This window comes from Coptis chinensis, chromosome 6, assembly GCF_015680905.1.
Source record: "Coptis chinensis isolate HL-2020 chromosome 6, ASM1568090v1, whole genome shotgun sequence".
In the NCBI taxonomy this organism is placed as follows: Eukaryota; Viridiplantae; Streptophyta; class Magnoliopsida; order Ranunculales; family Ranunculaceae; genus Coptis; species Coptis chinensis.
Genome location: NC_141461.1, coordinates 99,072,427 through 99,086,058, shown reverse-complemented (window position 1 = coordinate 99,086,058; position 13,632 = coordinate 99,072,427). Strand labels below are relative to the sequence as shown.

The 13,632-nt window shown below is 32.6% G+C and overlaps 1 pseudogene; it reads right to left on the bottom strand.

The window, feature by feature from the left end:
- Positions 1–7,211: 7,211 nt before the first annotated feature.
- On the bottom strand, positions 7,212–8,017 carry LOC147496043 (glycine-rich RNA-binding protein GRP1A-like; annotated as a pseudogene).
- Between the last annotated feature and the right edge of the window lie 5,615 nt (positions 8,018–13,632).

Here is a 13,632-nt window from a genome sequence, read left to right as displayed (position 1 = left end):
GGTTCATGACGATAAACGGAAGAACTGCTTCTTTTAAGGCTGAGTCCAATGGCTCTCTATCCCTTTAAAAGTAGTGTTAAAGTCAATAAAATAGAGCTAAAATCAACAAAATAGAGCTAAAAGTCAATAAAGTAGAGCTAAAGTCAACAAAATATAGCTAAAGTCAAAGGATTTTACTCTCTATCTCCATTTTACTCTCTCTATAAAATGGAGATAGAGAGTAAAATCCTTTGACTTTAGCTATATTTTGTTGACTTTAGCTCTACTTTATTGACTTTTAGCTCTATTTTGTTGATTTTAGCTCTACTTTATTGACTTTAACACTACTTTTAAAGGGATAGAGAGCCATTGGACTCAGCCTAATAGAAGTATAACCTTCTTCACAAAACACGCAAACACCAACTGAGCATTTACCATTATATATATTCATTCTTAAAATGAGTTCCTTCATTGTTTTGTCAAGTGCAGTGGAGAGTCTAGTTGGCCAGTCAAGAACTTTTCTTTTCGCAGCTTCACCGTAAATAAAGCGTGGTGACAATGCAGAAAGTAGAAATTAATAATCAAGTTCTTGTCAAAGATTCTAACCGTTTGATTACTTTAGTTCTTAGGCAAATCGGTGTCTAGCTTTCCAGAATTTAGATTGAAAGGTACCATAGAGGCGATCTTGAAGAGATCCATTCGACATGAAGGGGTAGACAAGTATCGTTGATCACTTTTCGAGCAAGATCCAATAAGCGGAACCAAATTCTCATGCCACATAGCGATGAAGGTTTAGGCTGTAATACAAATAAATAAACATGTCATATTCTTGAAGATAATAATGCAATAGACCCACTTGCTTGAATTCAACCATATGCACTTATGTAGCGCATTTAATTAGAACTGTTGGACCTGAATTCATGCAATTTTTCCTATATTCACTAAAAACTTGGTAAGAATAAAAGAGATATGTTCTTACGGTTCGATAAAAAATAAATGTTCTTCGGTCAAGTAGTGATAAACTTAACCATAATAAGATCAAAGATAGACTATCAGCTGTGGATATGTTTATGATATGATGACAAGATGTCAAAACATGGCTAGCAATCATAGAATTTTTGAATCTACATAAGGGAACTAATTGGAAAGACATACCACAGTCATCAGTTATAACCAAATCAGAAGCTAAAAACCAAAAGAAGTGAAAAAACCTCTAGGTTTAACTTTTGCATGGCATCAAAGCTTAGTCGGAGGATTTATAGCAAAAATACAAGATAAGAATAAACATCTTTCTCGTAATTTGGCAAAGTGGTGAAATAACTCAACACCATTTGAAATGGGCTGAAATTGGTGTCCCACAGACATGGGTAAATTACATTACTGTGTTTACATTCAGTTTCTTCAAAAGAACGTTTCAATCAAATTTTTGGTGTGACATCGAGTACCGCCGAACGTGGTAGTCCTATTCTCACGAAAATTCTAATTCAGCCGTTATTTTTACCAAACAGACCATGAGAATGTAATACCGAGAATTCCCAGGGTAGCCACGTACATTTAATTTGACTAACTAATTCTTCTTCATCACAAAAATAATAAAAACAGTAATAAACCCAAAAAACAATACTCATTCACAGATTTCATTAATAAATTTTGCAATAATACATTGATCGAGTAACATAGTTTTGAACTTTATAGCGTGCTCCATAATTACCTTTCTATTATAGAAAAAAAGAACACAAATATTTTTGTTTTGGGAGATCAGTTGAACTTTCTATCGGAGTAGATATCTAACTAATAAAATTGATCAGTTGAATTTTAGTTGGGAGTACGTAACTAATAAAATCTTTAACTAATTGATATTAAAATCAAGTGTAGATATCTAAAGCACACAACTTCCTTTACTTTTAAGGTCCCGTTTTATTAATTATGTTTACATAAGAATTAACTCTTTAGGTTTCGTTTGTTGTTGTTATTTTTTTTTTTTTTTTTTTTATTTTTTTTTTATTTTTTTTTTTTTTTAAAAGATTATGGGTTGAGGCAAACCCTACCTATTAATTAAACTTCAAAGAGTTACATACCTTAACAATACTTGGCTCTAAGCCTTACAATCATGAGAAACTCATGAACATAGCCCACTTGGGTGCACACACAAAGAATTAACAACATAAAATCATGTAATGTTTGCCACCAAACAAAAGTTTATCCCTTAAGACCGGATGATCATTCCTTAGATGTTTTTGTGCATACTCGAAATTATAGAAAAAAATCCCACATTCACAGCAAGCGTATGTTAAACCAAGAGTATTATCCGAAATCTTTTTTTGTTTGTTTTTTGTTTTTTAAAGATGAAGAAAAAGTCTTTATTTTTTTTTTTTTGTTTTTGTGTGTGTGTGTGTGTGTGGGGGTTCCACAATACTAGTTTAGTGTTTTTTATTTTATTTTTTTTGAAGTGGAAATTTATTATTATTATTTTTTTGGGGGGGTTGTCCTTAGTAGCAAAGGAAATAAAAGATTTTCATATCATTAGTGCTAATGAGCCACATTAACGGGTTGGGATTGCTGTGCAATTCTTCTCAACATAAAGCAATACAGGGGAGAACAACAACAATAATAACAAATGTTTCGACAGAAATTCACATTGGCTTAAATCTTTCTTCAAATGCAAACAACACAGATGTTGCGGTCATCCCCGTGGAAACAAACCCAAACTCTTCAACGATGTTATGCTAGGAGTGAAATATTTTGGGCACTCTTCTTCCAGCGGATGACTCCACATGTTGTTACCATCAGAACTGTGGAAAAGATAAGAAATGATAGAAATGATATCTACATATGCTTCCACTTTCCTTCATAAGCGAACAAGACAGATATTGCCGTCATAGCAGTCGCAATGAATCCAAAACCTTCGACAATACTCTGCACTAGACTTGATCCTATTAGTGTCGCCAGCATCGAAAGAGTTCCAATCGCCATCCCAACAATTCTAGCATGCCATCCTCCTTTTAGAACTTTTGGATACTTGGGTGTAGAGGATTGCTACACCAAAGTTTAGTCCATAATCCAATATATGTTTGGCCATTAAGAATAGCTCCTTATAACTCTTCATCTTCTTACCCATACTCCACTTCCTAAAATAGACATCAATCACCCATTTTGATCCAGCCCCACAAAGTGCATAAATACATACAAACAATGCAGTTTCTAAATTTGAGTAGTCAAAGCCCACGGATTCTTTAGAGAATACCCACTTGATCACCAAGTCCCATACCGTGAGAAAGATGTTTGAAGAAAAGAACATACAACTTATCAACCCAGCCAAAAACCATACCCACCGTACAACTGCTTCATTTCCATAATCTACATCCAAAAAAGAGTAAAATATATTGGAAACATAAATAAAACACATCTACTTAATATATTTTAATATATGTAATTACCTTCTGATGTCTGATTTGCTAGCGGTGTAGTAGCAGTGGGAGTGGGACTTCTAGGCGACGACATTCCAATAATTTCCGAACCAGAACCTCTTAACGGAGTTAAGCTTGGGTTTGACATTTTTTATTTCCAGCTGAAACATGAATAACACAACAAATTTCTAAACATTATTTTCAAAAAAAGTTTGTTTCAACTGCGAAGATTCAACAACATTTGCAGTGAAAATTAGGTAAGAACAACAACACACATATAAATCTAAATTCGACAATGATACTATGATAAACTAAACACAAACTTATATAAATTTTGATGAATGCATTTTTTTCAATCAACTAAACTAGTTATTGAGTAATTTCAAGATACAACAACTCAAAATTATTAAAGAAGAAGATGAATAATAAATTTCTAAACTCAATTAAGCTGAATCTTACTAGGTTATCATTCAACTCATTTTTTATCTGAAAACGATTCTCAACTCAAATACTAATTGTTCAACAAGCTAATAAGCTAGACTACTATGAACAAAAACAAAGAAAAGCTTAGTATATAATACCTAGAACTGATGTGAATCGCAAAAAAATGACTAGTCTCGGAGCTTTATGAAGTGAAAGAAAATTTCTTGAAGAATTATTTTTCTCTGGAGTGGACAACATTTTATAATGGTGGTGTAAGAAGAAAGAGGAGCGCGGGAAATGTTGTTAGAACGAATAACAGAATCACGTGCTCTTAGTGGCCACGTGGACCGTATATAGTCATTCTCTAAAAAGTAGCTACCTAAGTTAACTTAAAATAAGTACGTAGGTAAAACTTCACCTAGAAAATGAATTCAACCTCAATGTTTTGTAGATATGATATACTCACTATAAAGACCATCTCCATAAAATTTCAACTCATTTGGAAAACCTCCAACATTGGCAAAAAATTATTGTAAAAACTCGACATTTCTAGACTGTTAGATTTCTTTTTAAATTTGACAATAATTTTTATCTATGTTAGAGGTTTTTAAATGAGATGAAATTTTGTGGAGATGATTTTTATGGTGAGTGCTTCATAACCACAAAAAATTATGGTTGAATTTATTTTCTAGGTGAAGTTTTACTTACGTACTTATTTTAAATTAACTTAAGTAGCTACTTTTTAGAGGACATAAATTAATTTTTTTTAATTTTTAATTTTTTTTAAAATTTCTTATAATGGATTGGTTCATTTCTAAAAAAAATTATATATATAAATAAAAAAAAAACTCAAGTTTGTTTAGAAATGAACCAATCCATTACAAGAAATTAAAAAAAATAAAAAATTTATAAAAAAAAAATTAATTTCTACATATTTGGTTCATTTCTACGATATATATATATACATATATATACATTATCAAATAAGGTGAAATTTGATAGAGGTGGTCTTCATGGTTAGTTGAACACATCCACAAAAAATTAGGTTATAATTCACGTTGTAGGCAAAGTTAAGGGACACGGTAAAATTATGGTATAAAAAGTGTGGTGAACAGAACCTGCTCGTAGGTGTTCAACTAACCATGAAGACCACCTCTATAAAATTTCACCTTATTTGATAATGTTTAGCTATGTCAAAAGATGTTTACAAAATCGAAAAATCTGAACCATTAAAAAAAAAAAGTTTACAACAACTTTTAACTAGGTTAGAGATTTCCAAATGAGATGATATTTTGTGGAGATGTTATATATGGTTAGTAGATCATATCCACAAATTATTAGTACTTAATTCATCTTGTAAGGGGGTGTGGTATAAACTATGGTATAAAAAGTATGATAAACGAAACCTGCTCGATATATAATCCTTCTCTAAAAAGTAGTTACTTAAGTTAACTTAAAATAAGTACGTAAGTAAAACTTCACCTATAAAATAAATTAAAACCTAATGTTTGGTGGTTATGAAGCACTCACCATAAATATCATCTCCACAAAATTTCAACTCATTTGGAAACCTCTAACATAGATAAAAATTATTGTCATCTTTAAAAAGAAATCTAATGGTTCAGAAATGTCGAGTTTTTGCAATAAAAGTTTGTCAATGTTAGAGGTTTCTAAATGAGCGGCAATTTTGTAGAGATGATATTAATGTTGAGTATATATATATCAACTAGAAAATGAATTCAACCATACTTTTTTGTGATATGATATACTCAACATTAATATCATCTCTACAAAATTGCCGCTCATTTAGAAACCTCTAACATTGACAAACTTTTATTGCAAAAACTCGACATTTCTGAACCATTAGATTTCTTTTTAAAGATGACAATAATTTTTATCTATGTTAGAGGTTTCCAAATGAGTTGAAATTTTGTGGAGATGATATTTATGGTGAGTGCTTCATAACCACCAAACATTAGGTTTTAATTTATTTTATATATATATATATATATATATATATAATTTTTTAAGAAATGACCGTATTTGGTTCATTTCTAGAAAAAAAATTTTAAAAAAATTTCTACGATATATATATTATTTTTTAATTTTTACGATATATAACTTTTTTTAAAAAAAAAACTTCTATGATACACACACACACACATATATATATAGAAATGACTGTATTTGGTTTATTAATTTTGGTTCATTAATTTTTTTTTAAAAAATAATTTCTACAATATATATATATCGTAGAAATTAATTTAAAAAAATATATATATCATAAAAAGTAGCTACTTAAGTTAATTTTAAAATAAGTACATAAGTAAAACTTCACCTACAAAATGAATTCAAATATAATTTTTTGTAGTTATGAAGCACTCACCATAATGATTATATTTCCAAAATTTCAGCTCATTTAGAAACATCTAGCATAGATAAAAATGGTTGTCATTTTTTTAAAAAAATCTAACGGTTCAGAAATGTTTAATTTTTGTAATCGTTTTTTTTTTTTGCCAATGTTAGAGGTTTCCAAATGAGCTGAAATTTTGTAGAGATGATCTTAATATTGAGTATATTATATCTACAAAAAAAAATATATTTAAATTCATTTTGTAGGTGAAGTTTTACTTATGAACTTATTTTAAAGTTAACTTAAGTAGCTTTTAGGACTATATATATATATATATATATATATATATATATATATATATATATATATATATATATATATATTTTTCTACGATATATAATTTTAAAAAAAAAATTAATTAATTTCTACTATATATATATATGTTTTGCGATACATATCGCATACTTGTATACCTGGACAGTATGACGTACACTCTCAGACTCAAAAACATTGTACACAGTCGTGTACAATGTCAACCCACCAAAGAAAGAAACAAGTACAAAAGAAGCAAGCGTAGAGCTCGAGTGGAAGTCCTCTCCGTCGATGGACTCGTGCGCAGATCACTGATACAAGTCTAGGACGGTAAGACCGTAGACGCTTGCGAGATACGTGCAACTTAAGAAGCACGCACCTCGCTATAGCGATAGGGTAACTAGCACAGAACCTGCAAAAAAAATTGTAATTTACCAATAATAAACAAACGCACCCACAAACATTCTAGGATCACCCGCAGGGAAGGTCCACTCAAAATTTAGAGCAGTTAATGCTAGACTAGGAGAAAGGTTTTGATATTTTAGATATCAGTTTTGCTTGATAAATTATTTGAAATCAAACTTGGGCGTGTGATTTCACCATTTTTTGTGATTGATATTAGTATCTTGAATGTGATTTTAATGTGAGCTAAAAAAAATAGACTCAGCTAGAACCAAATGAACATAAAACCAAATTAAAGACAACCAAAACCTAAAAACACCAACAATATATATAATTTAACTCGTCCAATTACCGTCAGAGTCACCACCCCAAGATCGAGTAACGGATCCACCTCCACCATATCCTTGATCGCCACCGCCTCCACCACAGCTGTACCTGTGGTGGCCAAATATTGTACATACCGATATTTGTCTTTATTTCACTAATGTCTAATACAAAATCGGCTAGAGAGTCGATATATTCATATAAATTTTAGGTACAAAGGAAAGAGACAAGGATGGACACATGTCACAAAGCTATTGGATGAAGTCATATGGAGCAACTATAAAAGGATTGGAGGTAAAAAAGAGAAGGACAAATTCATTTTCGACACTTTTTTTTTCTCACATGTAAACTAGAGAGGAAAGAGAGAACATTGTAAAACCACCATTAATGAATAAGAAAAGCTTAGTTGATCTTTAATTTTCTCTTCTTGTATCTCACAGTACCCACCACCACCGCCTCCATCATGTCTGCCATATCCTCCATAATAACCATCATCACTACCTCCGTATCCACCACCGCCGTCTGCACGACAGCCACCTCCACCACCACCGCTATCTCTACACTGAGCTTCATTCACAGTAATATTTCTTCCATCAAGCTCTTATCCATTCATGTCCTCAATAGTTTCCCTCATCGCTTGCTCACTCGAGAACGTCACAAATCCAAATCCCCTCGATCTTCCAATCTCACGGTCGCTAATAATCTTACATTCAAGAATGTCGCCATAAACACTAAAAGCTTTTACGAGAGAAAAAACATTGGTAGTCCATGCAAGTCCACAAACAAAACAATGGTATTCAACATCTGCAAAAGCCATGCGGCTTCAAGTGATCGAGGAACGATATATATATATATATATATATATATATGTTTAAATGAGCTGAAAGTTTCCAAATGAGCTGAAATTTTGTAGAGATGATCTTAATATTGAGTATATTATATCTACAAAAAAAATATGTTTAAATTCATTTTGTAGGTGAAGTTTTACTTATGAACGATCGAGGAACGATATATATATATATATATATATATATATATATATAGTCCTAAAAAGCTACTTAAGTTAACTTTAAAATAAGTTCATAAGTAAAACTTCACCTACAAAATGAATTTAAACATATTTTTTTGTAGATATAATATACTCAATATTAAGATCATCTCTACAAAATTTCAGCTCATTTGGAAACTTTTAGCTCATTTAAACATATATATATATATATATATATATATATATATATATATATATATATATATATATGATATGATCAATGTGAGGAACGATATGATCTAATAATTTTTATATCAATGTGGGTAGCTATTTTGAGCGGGAAGAGAATAAGTACGTACATTGATAAACTATGACTAGCTAGTTTGTTGATAAACTCAATTATACTAGCTTTTAAGTCTGGGCCTACTACCTTGATAGTTAACGATTCAAATGTCCAAACACCACTTGAATAAATAATATGTGTGCATTGATAGTTAATGATTTAATAGCCCAAAGTATTCTTGAATAAATAATTATATGTATTGGATTTTGAATTAAAAGCCCAAATCCCATTAGATCGAGTTATTAATTTTGATTTTGGCATTTTCTTTTGTTCATTTGTTTTTGTCTGCTTAAGCCCAATTAAACTTTAATTACCTCTTATATATCGACATAAAAAAGAGTAATGCTACACTGACCCACTTATTTGACCTATTATTTGAACCTACTAACGTGTCAAAGGATGTGGCAGCTCCGGCCATATCAACCACCCCAAACTGTTTAGTTAAATAGAACACTGTAACTCCCGTACAAGAACATGTAAAATCTTCCCACAATAATTCCTCTAAAATTAAAATAAGGAATCTTCTCCGTCTCTTCTTCTACCAAAACAAATACAAACCCACATTAAAAGAATTTCATGTTACAAATCTCGAACTGTCCTGTCACATCCCGAATTTCTAAACAATTATAAAGTGAATATTTGAAATATAAATATTTCAAACATCCCTATGTTCAATTGTCTAAAAACCCAGGCTAAGACGGGGTAGATACAACACATGCCAAAACCGAAAACCCACATCATAAAGAATCAACTTAACAACAATAATCTCCAAAATTTCTCAATTTATCACTTTATTAAAAGACTATCTTCTGTCTAAAAATCATCAATATAAAACTCTATGAATAATAGGTCTTCAACATCGTCTTCTCATGTCATATGAATATGAAATTGCGTTATTACATACTTCCAAAAAGATCAGACCTAATAAAAATAAACTCCCGGACTGCTCTAGAAACAAATCCAAATCAAATGTCGTGGTTCCACTGCCTTCCACCTATGTTTCCAAGAACACACCCACGTTGCCAAAACAAAGCAAACATGGGTCAACAAAATAAAATTTGCTGGTATGAATAGACTAACCACATATAAACATTTCCAGTCTTTACTTAACAAACTAACATTTTAATTATCCAAACAATCACTTTATATTTTCCCATAACTTAATCATTCTCAGCTTGGAAGACAGGTAGTTCCGTCATCTCAACTGGCATAGTTTCTTCCCAAGCAAAACTTCCATTATATAACTCATTATAATAGCTCGTTTTAATAACTAAATAATTGAATTAAAACTTATCGATATCCACTGCTGTATAAGGGTAGGACAACGTCCCTGCACAAAATATTATTAAGTCCTACCCTCCTGCAAACGGAAGTTAGAAATTTTATATAACATATGTAGATATCCTATAGGTATTCAAATGCAAGTCCAAGCACACCCGTACCATCAAAGAATACAACTAACCCGCAAGGCGAATACCTTAGTTCCTCTCTAGGGCAGTCCAAACAATCTGGTCATTCATGGCACATTCAATGAATACCCGGGTCATTCATGGCACATTCAATGAATACCCATATATAACGCTAACGGGCCATTTATGTCACATTCAATAAATGCCCACCTATCACATGACATCTTCAGTCATAAGTCTCATTTCCAAAACTTGATGCGTGGAGAGATCTAAAAGGGTGCGGTAAATTGTTGAGAACACTATTGAACTTTATTGCCTATATTATTTCAGAGAACGGAGGAGTATCTTGTTTCTTATATGATTGTTTACACGTTATTAATTAGATTGATGTCTAAGTGTCATAGCGCCGTATATCATAAAAGACTAATATATCACATAGTAGAAAATACATCGTATACGTATATATATATATATATATATATATATATATATATATATATATATATATATATATATAAAGTCTTAGCCTAACGACAAGCACGCTAATAGCCATAGACTTATCCTAATAGACCGAATCTTAGTCAAGTCAAAGGTCAAATTGGGTCAACTGGTCAAAGTCAACCCTTGTCAAAGTCAAAGTTAACCTGCCAAAGGTTAACAGCAGTCAACCAGCCAAGTCAACAGCAGTCAACCAGACCTAAACTCATCTAACCCAAAAGCCCAAAGACTAAGGCCCAAAGTCTAAAACTAAAATCCAAATGAAATTTCCAAAAACTTTAAAACATTCAAGCCCACATTTTTAGTTCGGCCCAAGCCCAAACCAAAACTAAAAATGCACTGTTCATCTTCCTCTCTCTCCCATTCTCCAGCGCCTCCACCGCCACAGCAGCCCCCACAACCACCGCTCGCCACCACTATTAAACCCATCGGTTTTCATCCCCACGAAAAACCCCACCTACCTATACCATCAACTCTCGATTCCCTTATACTGTGAAACTCGCAATCGACGCCATTAATGCTCTGCAAAAGCTCCCAACAGCACCCCAAACCATATACATTGACCCAACCATCAAACCTTTACTCCCCAGACATTAATCATCATTCAAGCATCAATCAAAAACCAAATTAACAAAAGTTCACATAATCTGCTGGCGATTTCTTTTGCGCCGCCATTAACAGAGTTACAAAGCTTCAACATCCCCTCTGCCAACCTCCATTACACAACCAAACCCACATTCAACCATCACAATTCACCCAACCACCGATTCTACACCCGACATCACCCACTATCCAAAAAGTACAAATTCAGAACTGACTTGTTCTCAAACCTTGAACCCTCAACGCCACCAACTTCCAAATTGTAGTTCCCAAAACCATCAATAACCTGCGCCTCTAAGGGGTTAAGTCTTGCTAATGTGTCATTCATGATAACAATATGTTTCATCACCCCTTCTCTTGACAATGTTGATTCTTGATCATGGTTCCCTAGTATAGCTACCCATGGTAAACCCGACCCAATAGCAGGGGCAAATGCAGACTCTAATGATTTCTCTGCGTCCGTTCTGACCCTTTACCATTAAAAAAAAAACTTGCATCCTGATGAGATTAATCTATGTCTGACCGTGTTTTTTTTTGTGTGTACTCAGGGGGGAGACCCTAATTTCCCCATCTAGTTGGGGGAAATCCTAATTGGCTCATTTAGACCTTTTGCTTTAGCCCCTGAATTCTTCTCCACTCTCCCTTTTTGCCCCAAGGGCAAACTTTTTACCCTTTTTCCACTTGTCTTTGCCTTTCGGCTTAGGCTTGGAAACACCAACATTTTCTGAGACCAGTACACTTGGCTTAACCTTAACTAAGTCTTCAGCCTACTGCAAAGAGTTCATTAACTCTGGTAGTGTCAGATCCATATTGTTCATGTTGTAGTTCAACTTGAACTGATTAAATGAAACTGGCAAAGACTGAAGAATAGCATCAACCTGAGAATTGGCGTCTATTTCAGTGCCTAGGATCTCCAACTCATTGGCATAGCCAATCATCTTAAGGATATGCTCCCTAATTGGAGTCCCATCATCCATTTTTGTATTCATCAGGTTTGTCATTGCAATCTGACGTTTAGTGCGATTTTGTTCGCCAAACATCTCTTGCAAATTGGTCATGATCTCAGTGTACCAAAAGTTTGGTGTTGGTGCTGGAGTACGTTTGACATGGATGCCAGGAGATAGCACTTGGACATCTCATTGGCCTTTTGCCATTTTTTGTACTCATCTTTCAGCCTTGCACTAGCATTGTTTGCTGGTTCAGGGGGGCAAGGGGTAGTGAGAACGAATTTGTAACTTTCAGCAGTCAAGATAATATTAATGTTACGCTTCCAGTCAACATAATTAGGACCAATTAACTTGTTCTCTTTCAAGATAGATGCTAAGGGACTGAAATTTGGTTGAGACATATCTGGAACATTTACATTTACACAAAAATTATTATAATGCATTTAATATTGGTTTTGGGAATTTAATAAACCAATTTCCCGCTTATATAATAAAAATACAACACCTTCCATATTATATCACTAAGACAAATATAAGCAATGGAAACCTAATACTTATGAATAATCTCTTATCAGTAGGGCATCAAAATTATTCAACTTAATCATACGAGTTCTACCAGACCCATCAATTTTACATACATGTAATATGATTTCCATTATTATTCCTTTTGCTACTAAAACATAATTGCACAAACCGTAGGGCTATCAATTATATTTCAACCAAGTGTACCATCACCTTAATTCATTAATGTAACCGCGAGATAATGAATCCGTAAGGGAAAACACTCTCACTAGACATACATGAATTTTTCTTCTCAAGAATAGACAATAGACAAAAATATTTTAGCATGCAATTAATTTATCCGTAGGGATCATATTAATCACATCTAAAAATATAATTCCTATTGAATTAATAACGGTGTAGCAGGGATTCAATTCGTAAATTAAATGCCTTTATCACTTGCTTTATATAGACCAAGGGTATTAATCAATAAATATTCAACGTTAAGACAATGACATCTTTCTAATTTTCTTATTAAGAAACTATGCATCTCTTGCCAAAATTAAAGATCTATCATTAATATATTAGTGTACTGCGGAAAAAAAATAGTTGGCATCATATGCAAATAGTTATCTCATAAATATCATGCACGCAAATAAGAAAAATATCTAATTTAGCATGTAATGTGTGTATCTAATATATCATATAATAATTTAGCATCAAGACATACATATCATGCAAATATTAAAGTGTAACAGGTGAAGCATACATAAATTCAAAAAAAAAGTTCATGTACTCATGCACGTACGTCCTATGTGTGTGCATCATTATATATGCATCTTTAATTAGTATATAGTGCATGACTCCCTGTTCTATGTTTTTGTGCATCCCATGCATTGAATAAATACTGTACTTGTCCAATAAAGTAAGCTGTAATAGCAAACTCCCAAATTTAGAACTGCACATGTTTCTTTCATGTACCACTTATAACCATGTCTATTGTACAAGCTTCAAAAGCTTTGTAAGCATCTCATGTGTCAGTAGACAAAGTTCCAGTAGCTATATACTTCTAAAAAAACGTCATTTACTTAGCATGTGGTCCATACATATCATGCAAAGAGGAGCACATGTCAGGCAAAGAAAACT